The 16,219-nt window shown below is 34.9% G+C and overlaps 1 long non-coding RNA gene across 1 annotated transcript in view; it reads right to left on the reverse strand.

Annotated features, from left to right (window-relative positions):
* Positions 1-16,219, reverse strand: part of LOC132018250 (uncharacterized) — a 97,461-nt gene that overhangs the window by 45,040 nt on the left and 36,202 nt on the right. The window contains exons 2-3 of the long non-coding RNA XR_009404482.1: positions 2,310-2,437; positions 1,795-1,866 (exon numbers count right to left, since the gene is read on the reverse strand). This is a non-coding gene — a long non-coding RNA (uncharacterized LOC132018250). The remainder of the gene's footprint in view (positions 1-1,794; positions 1,867-2,309; positions 2,438-16,219) is intronic.

Below are 16,219 nucleotides of genomic sequence, written 5' to 3' on the forward strand. Positions count from 1 at the left end.
GAAAGACACAGGGTATTATACTGGAAAAAAAGGCAAGACCCATTGGTATGTTGTCAGCAAGAGACTCATTTTGGACCCAAAGACACCTCTAGATTAAAAGTGAGGGGATGAAAAACCATTTATCATGCTAATGGATATCAAGCAAAACCTGGGGTGATAATCCTTATATCAGACAAATTAAATTTTTAAACCAAAAAGGGTAATAAAAGATGAGGAAGGATACTATATCACAATTAAAGGGTCTATTCACTAAGAAGATCTAGCAATTGTAAATACTTATACCCCTAACATGGGAGCAGCCAATTATATAAACCAATTAATAACAAAATTAAATAAAAACACTGATAACAATACAGTAACAGTAGGGGGCGTTAACACTCCACTTACTGCAATGAACAGATTATCTAAACAGAAGACCAACAAGGAAACGAAGGCTTTGAATGACACACTGGACCAGATGGACTTCACTGATAAATTCAGAGTATTCCATCCTAAAGTAACAGAATTCGCATTCTTCTTGAGAACACATGGAACATTCTCCAGAACAGATCACATACTGGGTCACAGATCAGGTCTCAACTGATACCAAAACACTGGTATCAAGGAATGATGCTTTGAAACTTGAACTCAATCACAAGAGGAAAGTTGGAAAGAACTCAAATACATAGAGGCTAGAGAGCATCCTAGTAAAGAATGAATGGGCCAACCAGGAAATTAAAGAAGAATTTTTAAAATTCATGAAAATGAAAAGAAAAACTTCAAAATCTTTGGGATGCAGCAAAGGTGATCCTAAGAGGAAAGTATATAGCAATACAAGCCTTTCTTAAGAAACAAAAAAGGTCTTGGGGCGCCTGGGTGACTCAATGGGTTAAGCCGCTGCCTTCGGTTCGGGTCATGATCTCAGGGTCCTGGGATCAAGCCCCACATCAGGCTTTCTGCTCAGCAGGTAGCCTGCTTCCCTTCCTCTCTCTCTGCCCGCCTCTCTGCCTACTTGTGATCTCTCACTGTCAAATAAATAAATAAAATATTAAAAAAAAAAAAAAGAAACAAAAAAGGTCCCAAGTACACAACCTAACCCTACACCTAAAGGAGCTGGAGAAAGAACAGCAAACAAAGCCAAAACCCAGCAGGAGAAGAGAAATCATAAAGATCAGAGCAGAAATCAATGAAATAGAAACCAAAGAACAGTAGAACAAATCAACGAAACTAGGAGCTGGCTCTTTGAAAGAATTAATAAGATTGATAAACCCCTGGCTTAACCAAAAGAAAGAGAAAGGACCCAAATAAATAAAATCATGAAAGAAAGAGGAGAGATCACAACCAACACCAAAGAAATACAAACAACTGTAAGAACATATTATGGGCAGCTATATGCCAACAAATTAGGCAATCTGGAAGAAACGGATGCATTCCTAGAGATGTATAAACTACCAGAACTAAAGAGAAAGAAATATAAAAGCTAAAAGACTCCTAAATAGCAAGGAAACTGAAGCAGTAATCAAAAATCTCCCAACAAACTCAAGTCCAGAGCCAGATGGCTTCCCAGGGGAATTCTACCAAACAATTAAAGAACAATTAGTACCTATTTTTCTGAAACTTTTTTTAAAAATAGAAATGGAAGGAGAACTTCCCAACTCTTTTTATGAGGCCAGCATTACCTTGATCCCAAAACCAGACAAAGAACCTGCCAAAAAGGACAATTACAGATCAATATCCCTGATGAATATGGATGTAAAAATTCTCACCAAGATACTAAACAACAAGGTCCAACAGTACATTTAAAGGATTACTCACCACAACCAAGTGGGTTTTATTCCTGGATTGCAGGGGTGGTTCAATAACCCTCAAGTCAATCAACGGGATACACTACATTAATAACAGAAAAGACAACCATATGATTCTCTCAGATGCAGAAAAACCATTTGACAAAGCACAACTTTCTGATTAAAACTGTTCACAGTGTAAGGATAGAGGGAACATACCTCAATATCATAAAAGTCATATATGAAAAGCCCACAGCTAATATAATTCTTAATGGAGAAAAGTTCTCAGTTTTTCAGTCAGGAACATACCAGGGATGTCCACTATAACCACTATTATTCAACATAGTACTAGAAGTCCTAGACTCTGCAATCACACAAAAAAAACTAATAAAAGGTATTCAAATTGGCAAAGAAGAAGCCAAACTCTCACTCTTTGCAGATAACATGATATTTTTTGTGAAAGACCCAAGAGATTCCACCCCAAAATTGCTAGAACTCATATAGGAATTGAGGGGCACCTGGGAGGCTCAGTCATTTGATGCCTACCTTCAGCTCAGGTCGTGATTCCAGGTTCCTGGGACTGAGCCCTGCATCAGGCTCCTTGCTCAGTGGGAAGGCTGCTTCTCCCTCTCCCATTCACCCTGCTTGTGTCCCCTCTCTTGGTATGTCTCCCTCTGCCAAATAAATATATAAAGTCTTAAAAAAAAAAAAAGAATATTCTAATATAATAAAAGTAACTTCTGTGTAAAAAAAATGTGTAAGAATGAATGAGACAGTCAATTTATATGTTCAAAAAATATTTGTGCCATTTGCTCTTTGCTTGGAAATGAAAAATTTTAATTTAGTGAAAACAGAGGATGAATACATTTTACAAAAACAGTATAATTTGTGAATTTCATTTATGCCATTCATTCTGCATTGACTGACATCTATCAAAAATATCTTTGCATTATAGAGGATATAATACTTCAGATTCAAGGGACAGTTTTTCTTAAAATTACTGATTTGTTTATATTTACATTTAATATTTTCATTGTTGTTTTATCCAAACTTATGAAAATGTTTACATTTGGATAATGATAGGCCTATTAACTACTTTGAGCTAAATTTCCTGAACTACAAAAGGTAAAATAAGGTCTTAGGTTAGTCAAAAACATCAAACTATTAAAGTGAGGTTTCTTGTCCCAGATGGCTTAGAAAGGGACAACTATAAAGACTATGCAATTTACCAAGAAATTAGCATTTTGTTTTATAAAACATGATGTCTTCTTTAAGTTTCTAAATAGTGAGTAAACAATACTATAGCTTCCTGAAAATTCTTTTTCTAAACTGTGAAGTAGTTTTTTTTGTCACACAACTTTCTTTTCCCAAAGAAAAATCTGAGTATATTTCAGTGATCTAATTTGTAAGCTAAGCATTCCTTCCCTCTCTCAATTGTTCAAACAAATCCCCAATGGCCTCCCTGAGTTAAATTAGCAGAAGAATAATATTTCATGGCTCATTAATGCATAGAATCAAGTAGCAGATCCCAGATTAGCAGTGTAAAGATAGAAACAATGGGGTGTATCCCATTTTGTTAACTCCACAATGTGCCTATAGGCCTCAACCAAAAGATTTAAATTAAGCATATCTGTAAAGCAACTGGCTAACCAAAAAAATTTATAAAGAAATATTTTAACAGAAAGAACTAGTCCAACTTAAATTTTTGTCACTTTTTTAGTAGATTAAGAATACCTATTTTTATTTGGGAACCAAATTTCTGCTGCAACTCAATTGCATTTCATGTTTACAAGCCCTCCTTTGCCTCTCTGAGCAGTAATAGTAATCATATTTGTATTCTATTCATATTTGAATATTTATGTTCAGGAGAGTTCATATTTAAGTCCTTACAGTCAGGTGACTTCTTCAGTTGCATTTTAAGGATTTTTAACTAAGAAGAGGTGTGCATACACCCAGGAGAAGCACAAGACAACCTTGGGAGATATGTAAAGAAAAATACTAGAACTTCTTCATCTATTTTTTTCTAAAAATAGAAAATAAGGTAAGAGTCTATATTTAATACAGATATTATCACTGGCATCCTTGCTCAGTAAGTGTATCAGAGACCCCACATGTCATACAGTGAGCAAAACATCCTGAAAAAAGAGTAAATAATCCAAGCACAGAAGAATAAATGGTGGTGTCTCATGCATTCATTCTCTGATTTCAGCAGGTTACAACTTATAGCAGTTTACCTTACGGCAGTTTAGGAGGATTTGCAGATTATATTGTCAAGTTTATCTAAACTAACCTTCACAAGAACAACAAATTACTTTAAAATATTCTGACAAAAACATCATGTGTTAAAGATAATGTTAATGACGCAAACCCATAAGTGAGTAAGAAAATGGTAGCACGGAGAGTTCTATTCCTGGTATATGTTCCTCATTGCTCACATTATGTGATAAAAACAAAGATGATCTAATTAAATCAAAGAGTTGGTCAAAAATTCAAAATTATCAAAACAACTTAAATTATTCTTTTACATTCACAATTATTTAATTATGGACATTATCATGCACATATTCTTCATTGTGAAAACTAGTCATAGATAACATGCACCCCTTATAATTAACCTGACATTATGAAATACTGTTTTGTTCACCTTATCCTTATTTTACATTTTTATATGGTTTTTGTAATGTATGAATTATGTTAGCATTATTTATTTCAGATTTTTTATATTTATTATAAAGGCAGATTAGTGGATTAACAGCATGAACATAGAACCAGAATGCCAAATCCTACTACTTACTATTAACATGGACAAATTATTTAATCTTCCTATGCCTCAGTTTTTTTATGGAAAGTGGTGATAATAATAATAGCTATTTCATAGGGTTGTTATGAAGAAAAATTTGTTAAAATTTATAGAAAAAGTTAAAATTTATGTTCAGTGCCTTGAACATAGTAATATCTATATAAGTATCTATATAAGTATATCTTGCATACTTATCTATATAAGTATATTTATTATCTATATAATACAATTAAAATGTTTAATTAATATATATGTATTGGGATATCTGATTAATTATTTTTACAGATGTGTATGCAGTCAACAAAGTTTGAAGCCCACTGTTCTAGAGAATCCTTGTCACATTTGTTACTAGAGAACTTAAAGGTGGTCATAGTATATAGACAGAAAATTCCTATTCCATTCATGTAACCTAAACCAAGAAGACATATATTGTAATTTTACATAGAGACTCACTCTTTACTTTTCAAAATAGTAAAAGAAGAGCAGAAATAAGATGTTTAAAATAAGCAACAAGTTAGATACCAATTGCATACGGGTAATAGAATACTATGTCTAGGATTCCCAATAGAATCATTCTATCAAAAGTACCTTATACTAATGTTTATATTGATTCATAATCTCTTAGCTCCAAAAACTGATCATAGAGACATGCAGGAGTCTTCTCAGGTAATTAAAAATCAGCATATTTGATAATTCAAACAATTAATGGTTATTGATGGTTAAAGATGGACAGAATGTGTGTGACTATTGCTTCAAGAGCACAGTAGTGGCTGTGTATGCAAACTATTGCAATGCAATGAGGCAAGTGTTCATAGGGGAGCATAAAAATGACATTGTGAGCATTACTGGCTGAAACTGGGAGGCTGAGAGGGCTTTTTAGAGGATATAGGTACACTGGAGAAGGTACACCACACATACTAGCACAAGGCATGAGACTAACAAGACTTTAGAATTAATATTATTAATGTGTCCATCCTACCCAAAGCTACAAATTCAATGCAATTCTACCAAATTCCAAAAGCATTTTCACAGAAATAGAAAACCCACCCCAAGATCTCTATGGAGCCATGTAAGACATCAAGTAGCTAAAGCAATCTTGAAAAAAAGAAAGAGTGGGAAAGAGAGAAATTATACTGCAAGGTAGGATACAGAGAGTTGAAGTCAATAGCAAGATATGTGAGTAGTTAGTTGTGCCTGAAAGAATATGGCTAGAACACTGTGGGAGGTACAGGTAGAGTGGGGACAGAATCTGGTCCAGACAAGACTGAAAGCCAGAGATAAAGATTCCATCCAGTATAAACATAAACAATCAAAAATTAGTGAACAAACAGAAGGGTATTAGGAGCCAGGCCAGAAGAAATCAAACCATCTGAGGAACAAAAGTGGGATTAAGGGGCACCTGGGTGGCTCAGTCAGTTAAGTGTCTGCCTTCAGCTCAGGTCATGAACCCAGGGTCCTGGGATCAAGTCTCACATCAAACTCCCTGCTCAGGGAGGCATCTGCTTCTGCCTCTAATCCTCCCCCTGGCTTGTGATCTCTGTCTTTCTCTCTCAAATAAATAAATAAAATATTTTTTTTTTTAAAGTGGGATTCACATGAGAGACTATGGACTCTGAAAAACAATCTGAGGGGTTTGAAGTGGCGGGGGGGTGGGAGGTTGGGTACCAGGTGGTGGGTATTATAGAGGGCACGGATTGCATGGAGCACTGTGTGTGGTGAAAAAAATAATGAATACTGTTTTTCTGAAAATAAATAAATTAATTTTTTTAAAAAGTGGGATTCAGTCAAGAGAGTCTCAGATAAAAAAGTAAAAGAAAGATATAGGAGGACCTGGGTGCAGTTGGTTAAGCATCTGATTCTTGGTTTCTGCTCTGGTGGTAATTTCAGGGTCATGAGATTGAGCCCCATGTCAGGCTCCACATTCAGCATGGAGTCTGATTTAGACACTCTTCCCCTCCTCCTCTGCTCCTCCCTCTCCCCAGAATAAATAAAAATAGATCTTTACATTAAAAAAAGAAAAGAAAAGAAAGATATAGGAACAAGAAGGCAGGTATAGAAATGACTGACATGGCTCCAGCCATGCCAAGACTGTCATTCAAAGGCAGTTAACCACAGTTATTCAGTTACCAACTGAAAAGAACCAATAGGAGAAACTGTGAAGAAAAAGGAACAGCAAAAGTTTACACAACCTAGAAGGCCTTTGGGTTGACAGTGACCTCTCACTGAAAGACACTTTTATTCTAGAGATCAAAAAGTCTCTTTCCAAAAAAAAAAAAAAGTCTCTTTCCTCTTTTCTGGCCTTCCTCCAAGGCTCCAGCGCCTAATTTGCCATTGCCCAAATACAGAATGTCCTTTCAAATCTCCAAATTTTTTCCTTCGGCTTCTATCTGTGCCTGAAACACCTCCTCTTCCAAGGCCAGGTACCTAAATATGACAGTTGAATTTAATTAAAGTCTATTGATTACACTGGCTTTTCCTTTTGAAAAACTCAAAGTAATGACCCCACTGAGGTAAGTATAATGAAGTTACGAGAAATTATCCTCTAAGGACCAATGTCTCCAGAAAAGAGTTTTGTGATCCCAGTAAAATGTTTACCAACGTTATTGCTAACTTGGTTTCTGTCTCATAGGAAAACTGAAATTTCCTTAGTAAGAAATTAAAGAAGCAGCGATATCCCCAAGTCTTCACGAAAACAGAGGGTAACTTTCACACCTCAGCATCCACATCAAGACCTTGGCATTTATCATCCAATATGCCATTTTCCAAAACCACCAAATTATCATTGCCCTTTTCAGATGGGGCATTCTAATGTTACCTACTTCCCAGGCAAACTGTGGAAATGCCACATTCATCATTTCACATATTTTCAAGGTTGATAGCATTGGCTGAACTTGAGTTTCAAAACTTGGAAAACTGATTTTTAGATTTTTCACAGTTGTATGAGAAATTGTTTCCCTTTTTTTGAGAAACTGTTCTTTTTAAGACTAGAAAGATGAAAGCATAATTAGTTTGCTGAAACAGTTGAGTATCAGTGATTTACTTATATTGAGCTCAGCATGAAGATCGTGCTGTTCCTTTAACATTTTTTGACTGACAGGGCAGGAACCCCATGAGTCTGAACATTCTACATCAATAATAATAGGAATGTAACTGGACTTTGATGTTGAAGGGCCTAGAGCACCTGTGGGATTAAAATGCCAACTGATCATAGGCCAGTTTACACTATTTGATATTAACATAATGCCCAAGCCAACCATATATAGCTCATTTGATTTTATATGACATTATTCTCTCACTGAAGTGCTGCCATCTATTACAGAGAGCACAAAAGACCAAGGGCTTTCACATCAACGCCCAACACCTACATTAACACATTTTAAACTGGATATCCCCATTCTTATTTTGGTACTCTTGTCATTTTTGAAGTTCAAGTCGTGCCTGAAAGCTACTTTTTAAATATGCTTCTGTGGAATATGCCTCTAGTTGTGTTTTTTGAAACTAGGCCATTTTAGCCTAGTTTCTAGTATCTTTGAATAATATAATAATCTGAGTTAATATTTACTTACTTGGTGGTAGGGACCATACCGAGTGCTTTTACTTAAGTTAATTCATCCAATCTCCATGCTATTATTAGACCCGAGAACTGAAGGTTAGGGTCATTAAATCATTTGCCCTATGTCACAGAGCTGGTGAGTGCGGGAACCAGTTTTTTAACTAGAGATAACTAGAGTTCATTCAGACTATTTTTAATGTTTGGAAAATGATTGTATTTATTTATAGTTGGAAAGACCTATCATTAACTTTGAGTTTGAATGTATTATCTTGACCCCACAGAAGGACTCCAGAATCACTGTGAAGCATATAATAGATTTAGATTAGTTACTCACTTTTTTTTAAGGAATATAGTTTTGAATTTATCCCAATGGACATTATATAGTCAGTCAGATGCCTAGAAAAATCACTTCTGCTCCTTTGGCCACATTACTCATTCATCCTTAGAAGAAGAAAACAAAAAATAGAACTATAACTTTCAACAAGGAATGATGATATTTAAAATGTTAACCCAATGTTTTCCCTAAACATTCTCTGAGCGAAATTTGATTCCTAGTGCAGCAGGAATGATTCAGATTTCAGCTCCTCCATTGGACCCTTCATGTATGTGACCTTCAACATATTACTTACCTTCTGAATCTCAGCTTCCTCCTCTGTAAAATGGAAATACTCTACTTTGTAAGGTAGGTTAAAATATTACAATAAGGAAAACTGGATTTCAAAAGCTAAAAAATATTTTAGCCATCTGTTATCATCATCAGGACTTCTAATTGTCAGAAAGCTTCTAAGATCCTCTCTCTGCATACACAACAACAAGGATTACACTGAAGACAGTTTATAAGATCATAAACTCTTTATTTAAATAATTTGATTCATATTGTATTTCTTTCTTTACATAACTTCTACAGTAAAACATAATTGTCTTCTCCTCTCTTTTTTCCCCCTCTGAAATTAGGATTAGAAATTCTTCCCCATATGTCTTCATAGAATCTTCCCTCAGTAAGAGAAAACCTGGGTCCCCACTGATGTATGGCATTACATTCTTTAGTTTTATGTTTTTTACAGTTTCCAACAGGTCTTAGCTTTGATATTTTTGTTCTCATTATTTTTTTGGTCAACTTTATACAAAAGAAAGGATATCAGAGCTGAGATAAAACTCTGTATTACATTTTTAATTGGTTACTAAAAAGGTTTAAGTGATCAGAAAGAAATAAACAAAATTTCATAATTCAAATTTAAAATAATAATAGCAATCATACCATACAATTTCATCTTAAATTATGCCTTGTAATACTAACTGATTATCATGTTCTAAGATGTACCAACTTGCAAGTATCAAAGTTCAGGTTGACCACTACATACCTATTAGAATGGTTAAAAAAACAAAATACTGACAACACCAAATTCTCTTGAGGATGCCAAGCAACAGGGACTCTGCTTATTTATTGCTGGAGGAATGCAAAATTGTACAGCCTTTTTGAAAGAAGGATTTTTTTAAAGAAAGATTTCTTTAAAAATTAAACATAATCTTACTGTATGATCTAGCAATCACACTCCTTGGTATTTACTCAAAGGAGTTAAAAACTTAAGTCTATATGGAAAAACTGCACATGGATGTTTATAGCAGCTTTATTCATAATTGTCCCAACTCAAAAGCAGCCAAGATGTCCTTCAAAAGGTGAATGAAAAAACAAACTTTGGTATACCAAAACAATGGAATATTATTCACTGTTAAAAAGAAAAGAGCTATCGAGCCATTAAAAAACATGGAGAAAACTTAAATGCATATTACAAGTGACAGAAGCCAATCTGGAAAGGCTACATACTGTACTCCAACTATGTAACATTCTGGAAAAGGCAAAACTATGGAGACAGTGAAAAGATCAAGTGATTGCCAGAAGTTGGGAAGGAGGGTAGAATGAAAAGAGCAACAGATGATTTTTAGGATACTGAAAGTAGTCTGTGTGATACTATAATGGATATATGGCGGATACGGGTTATAAAATTTTATACTTTTGTCAAAATCCACAGAACAAGAACAAAACCCATACATCACTAAGATGTAAACATCCTGATGTAAATTATGGACTCAGGGATGATTACAATGAGTCAATACAAGGTCATCAGTTCTACTGAATATACTACTATGGGACAGGATACTAATAGTAAGGGAGGTTGTATGTTTGAGGACGGAGAGTAATAGAAACTGTGGACTTTCTGCTCAATTTTGCTGTGAAACTAAAACTACTCTAAGAAAAATAAAGTCCATTAAAAATTTTTCCAGTTATACTAAAATGTTTTCTAGTTTGTAATATGCCTATAAATTTATATATATTTAACTGCATTTTTGGATCAACATAATATTGGGCTTGAGATACATGAAGTCATAAAACAAAAGCTATGCTCCCTTATTCCAAGAAAATTAGTTTAAAAAGAAAAAGCCACCAACTCCCAATTTTTTTAGTTTTTATGTTTTTAGAATAAATCCATGCCCCTTAGAATTTTAGGAAGATACTGGGGAAATTAAAATGCAGTTTCCTTAAACTAAAAAGTAGTAATTAAACATGATCATATTGGTCATCTATAAAGTGTTTCTCCCCTGGTAACTTATTCATTGGATTATGGATCTCAGTTCTCTGGGGATAACAACAAATCCATACAAAGATTCTATACAAATATATTTAATGTCTCTATTCTCAACTTAGCTGACAGATGTGCATAATTGTCCACACTCAAGTGTTCAGATTGTCCCCTAGTACTTAATGGACTGATGTTAAAGACTACAGAAGTTACTTCAGGAAAGTTATGTATAAACTTAATATTAGAAAATTCCCCTCCATTTTTTTCACTCTTTATCAATATACAGTCATTATGAGTCATCTTCAATGTGCAGGCTTCTCAAATGCAGAGAGGCTCAAAACAATATGTTCATCTCTTTTGGAAGCAATAAAGGACATAAAGCTTATTGACAGTCTCTCCTATCTAACCACATCCTAGAAAACTGAGTTCATCTCAGATTAATTTTCTAAGATTTACAATAACAATATACTCTAAAAAACAGTCCAGTCCAATAATCCCTGGGAAAAAAAAATAAGGAAATGGTTAATTCTTAGAAATACACCCTTTAAATGAAAATTGAAGTGGACAATAAAAAATTTACTTTTTAAGATACTTAAAAATTCTAAGAAATTCTTGATTTACTCTTTGAAGCCATAACTACACAAAATTAAGCAAAATTTTAGTTTTTAGAGAGACAGAGAAAAATAAACTGAAATATAACACTGTGTGTGATTCTTTTAAAAACATATTTGAAATCAAAATTAGAAGCTTTCTTTTTTCCATTAAAAAGGGGAACAGAAAAGGAAAATAATATATGTGAGAAATCTAGCAATCCAAAATAGCTGTTATATAATTGTGTTTATTATACTTGGCTGGCTGATTTGTTGGAATGTGTCACTCTGAGAGGGAACATTTATAATCTCCTACTGCCATCTTATGTAATAACCAGTCATTGCACAATACAAAAGGAGGAATATACATTAAGGAAAACCAAGAGAACTTTCTGGAAATTGTAGAACAACACACATTTCTCACATAAAAATTAAATATCTATTGTTCTATCTCCTATCTGTTTACAACAGGATTTATTCAAGTTTGGTCATGGAGCAATTATCATTAACTCCTTTCCTATTATTTTCTTAAGCTTCCTATTCTGATCATATTTATACTATTTCTTATATATAGTTCACTGTAATGAAATACAAAAGCTGGTGATTAAAATGTATAACAATAAAACAATAAAACAGAAACAAAGCACATTTCTATTCATTTTGTTGTTTTGTTGTTTGACTTTCACAATTTTATTTTTTAAAGCAACAAACAACAAACTTTCTTACAAAAATCTATCCTGAATTCATGTCACAATTTTAAATAGCAGAATTTTAATTTATTTTTTTAAAGATTTTACTTATTTATTCAAGAGAGAGAGCAAGAGCACAAGAGCAGGAGCGGCAGAGGGAGAAAGTGAAGCAAACTGCACACTGAACAGGAAGCCTGACATGCCCAGGACCCTGAGACCATGATCTGAGTCAAAGACAAATGTTTAGCTGACTGAGTCACTCAGGCACCCCCAAAATTTTCATTTAATGTTCCAATTTCAAATATATGCTAGAGTTTCAATCAAATAAATCATGACATAAACAAATCTGTATTTCTTTTTCTATAAATTCTAACAACTCTTTTTTAATACATGTCACCAGTCAATTACTATTCAAAAGACCATAATACAACACAGTGTGGAAAGCTATCAGTAAGAGAGTCCCTCCACTCTTTTTGATTATTTAATACCAACATGCCAACTATTAGAGAAATATATAATTAAGAATGTAGTCATCCACGAATAACTAAAACAACAATTGAAAAAAACCACAATATCAACTAACCATAGCTTAAAGAAATAAAAGTCCATCTCCACAAGGAGTACATTGCCTTTGATTCTATTTCTCAAAACTGTCATCAATTACTAAGGTTCCTTCCAGCTTTCTATATCCCCCATCCTAAGGACATTGACTTTTGTCCTCATGCTTATCATTTCATAGTCATAAAATGGTTGTTATTGTTCCAGACAATAAATCAATGTCAAGACCAGAACAAAGTGAAAAAAAAAGCATCCATCCCCATATTATTGTTATTAATCTTATGGCCAGAACTATGTCATTTGCCTATTTCTAGTCACAAAGGAACCTGGGGAAAAGAGTATTTAGTTTAGCACAGGTCACTGAACAAAATTAGCAATATTCAAAGGAGGAATGGAGGAGGGAAGAAACAAAAAATGTCCACCACAAGGAATGAGATTAACATTGATCTATAATTAAGACAGTCTGTCCAGATGGTAAGTTAAGTTGGAGGAAGAAGCATCCCTCTCTTTCTAAACACATACTAATGCTAGGTTACATGTTAGAGAAGATATACATTGGCTGAGCTTAGAGCAAGTAAGAGAAATGTTCAAGTGCTATATGCAAAGAGAACCAATAATAATGCTTGGGAGCTAAAGTCCAGATTCCACAGAGGTAATGGGATTGCTTAAACCCAAAAGACAGAAGTAAAGATGCCAGACCCAATGCACATGTAACAGCTGGCACTGAACTTGGAAGGAGATATTTGGCCAAGAGAACACCTCCCACTAATGTAAGGCGCCATGCAAATATGGGCAGTGCCCCAGACCTGAGCCAAACTATCCTTTTGCATGAAATAAGAACCTCTGGCCTGCATTACATGCAGATGTTGATATTGAATTCTCATACAACTTACCCAGAATAAAAATCCAAGGACAGAAAATGGAAATGATCTAGAACAGGTTGATCCTATAGTATATTATAACTGGCAACCAGAAAACTTCCTCAAGTGACATAGCATATAGAAGATAATTTCTACAAAAGGATGAAGCTGCTGGCAAATAAGGAAAAGCACAAAAAGAAATGCAAGTGGCACAACAAATGGGAGAAATCATCCCCAGGGACCCATCCATACTAGAGCAATCTCACAGGGTCTTTTCCAAATCAGTCTTTGTAAGACTCAACTTTAAAAATAATAACTATAAACATAATCCATTACTAGGTATTTAGGAGTTAGAGAAGGGAAACAAGGAAAAATACAAAAACAGAAAACCTGTCTTGCTCCTTTCTTCCCATGGCCTTAAAATGAACTGACATGTCATTCATAGAAAACAAAAGAGCTAAAGGACACAGAGTCATTTACAAGAATAAATCAATATAAAACAGACTGAATTTTAGAGAGCTAAAGGATACAGGACAAAGGTCATACAATTGAAAATTGCAAAGACGTACTCCTTGGCCCTGTGGGTCTCCAAAACACCTTCACAAAGATGAATGTATTAGACTTGATGAGGGCATCAGCTAAGAAAATAATCTTAAAAGGAATGAATTTTCAGCTGAACTTGGAAAAGATCTGTCCGTGGGGTCAGGAAAGAAACACAACTTATGAGAATACTGCTGATTCATCCTTCTATATTCACAGTCTTATGTCCAATCCTAATCATACAAATTTAAATGAGTCTTAGAAAAATCCACAGATGTTAACATTTGTCCAGTAGATGGAATATCAGTATTAGGAGCAAATATTAAGTGGATTTGCTTCATTTCACACAGAAGATCCATGAGTGCTCTTTTTAAATTCTTCTTTCCAAGTATTTAAGGTATTTTAGAAAATTAAGTTTTTGTTCTCAGGAAAAAAAGATCAAAATTGGAATAAGAGTGATACATAAAAGGAAGAATCTGTAACTCTTAAGGTAATAAACTCTGAAATAAGCTCTCAGGTCAGGAACCAAATTTTGTTTTCCAGACATCTATTAAGAAAGAATCAACCGGGGTGCCTGGGTGGCTCAGTGGGTTAAGCCGCTGCCTTCGGCTCAGGTCATGATCTCAGGGTCCTGGGATCGAGTCCCGCATCGGGCTCTCTGCTCAGCAGGGAGCCTGCTTCCCTCTCTCTCTCTCTCTGCCTGCCTCTCCATCTGCTTGTGATCTCTCTCTGTCAAATAAATAAATAAAATCTTTAAAAAAAAAAAGAAAGAATCAACCATGATGGGATTATGAGTGATGTTCATTTCCTTATTTGTATCTTGCTAAATTGTCCAAGTGTACATTATCTTTTATAATAAAAGAATATCAAAAATAAAACTTTAAATGCTAAATAACATGGTTCAATCATCAGTTGCCTGAAAAAGGAGACTGGAGAAGACATGTAAATCTCTCTAGGTCTTTTATTCAGTAAGGAAAAGTCCCTTCCACAAATTACATCATGTCAATAATTTTTGATAGAATATTAATCGTCCCTAATAGGAAATCTAGGAATATTAATAGAATATTAATAGATTCAGTTTTTCAACATCTAAGCGATAATTACTAAGATGTTAATTGTTCAAGCACTTGATGGTTACTTAACTTTTTAGCAACAACTATGGATAGCAGAGAAGGTGGGAGGTTCCTCCTTCAAAGTAAAAATATTCAAAACAGAAAGTCTAATCAAGAAGAAAACAAAATCAGGGACGCCTGGGTGGCTCAGTTGGTTAAGCAGCTGCCTTCGGCTCAGGTCATGATCCCAGCGTCATGGGATTGAGTCCCACATCGGGCTCCTTGCTCTGCAGGGAGCCTGCTACTCCCTCTGACTCTGCCTTCCACTCTGTCTGCCTGTGCTCGCTCTCGCTCGCTCTCTCTCTGACAAATAAATAAATAAAATCTTTAAAAAAAAAAAAAAAGAAAAGAAAAAAACAAGATCAAAAGCTTTTGCACAGCAAAGGAAACAGTTAACAAAACCAAAAGACAACTGACAGAATGGGAGAAGATATTTGCAAACGACATATCAGATAAAGGGCTAGTGTCCAAAATCTATAAAGAACTTGGCAAACTCAACACCCAAAGAACAAATAATCCAATCAAGAAATGGGCAGAAGACATGAACAGACATTTCTGCAAACAACACATCCAGATGGCCAACAGACACATGAAAAAGTGCTCCTTATCACTCGGTATCAAAGAAATACAAATCAAAACCACAATGAGATACCACCTCACACCAGTCAGAATGGCTAAAATTAACAAGTCAGGAATGACAGATACTGGCGAGGATGTGGAGAAAGGGGAACCCTCCTACACTGTTGGTGGGAATACAAGCTGGTGCAACCACTCTGGAAAACAGCATGGAGGTTCCTCAAAATGTTGAAAATAGAACTACCCTATGACCCAGCAATTGCACTACTGGGTATTTACCCTAAAGATACAAACGTAGTGATCCGAAGGGGCACGTGTACCCGAATGTTTATAGCAGCAATGCCCACAATAGCCAAACTATGAAAAGAACCTAGATGTCCATCAACAGATGAATGGATAAAGAAGATGTGGTATATATACACAATGGAATACTATGCAGCCATCAAAAGAAATGAAATCTTGCCATTTGCGATGACGTGGATGGAACTAGAGCGTATCATGCTTAGCGAAATAAGTCAAGCAGAGAAAGACAACTATCATATGATCTCCCTGATATGAGGAAGTGGAGATGCAATGTGGGGGGTTAAGGGGGTAGGAGA

The sequence above is a fragment of the Mustela nigripes genome, chromosome 5 (genome assembly GCF_022355385.1).
Source record: "Mustela nigripes isolate SB6536 chromosome 5, MUSNIG.SB6536, whole genome shotgun sequence".
Lineage (NCBI taxonomy): Eukaryota > Metazoa > Chordata > Mammalia > Carnivora > Mustelidae > Mustela > Mustela nigripes.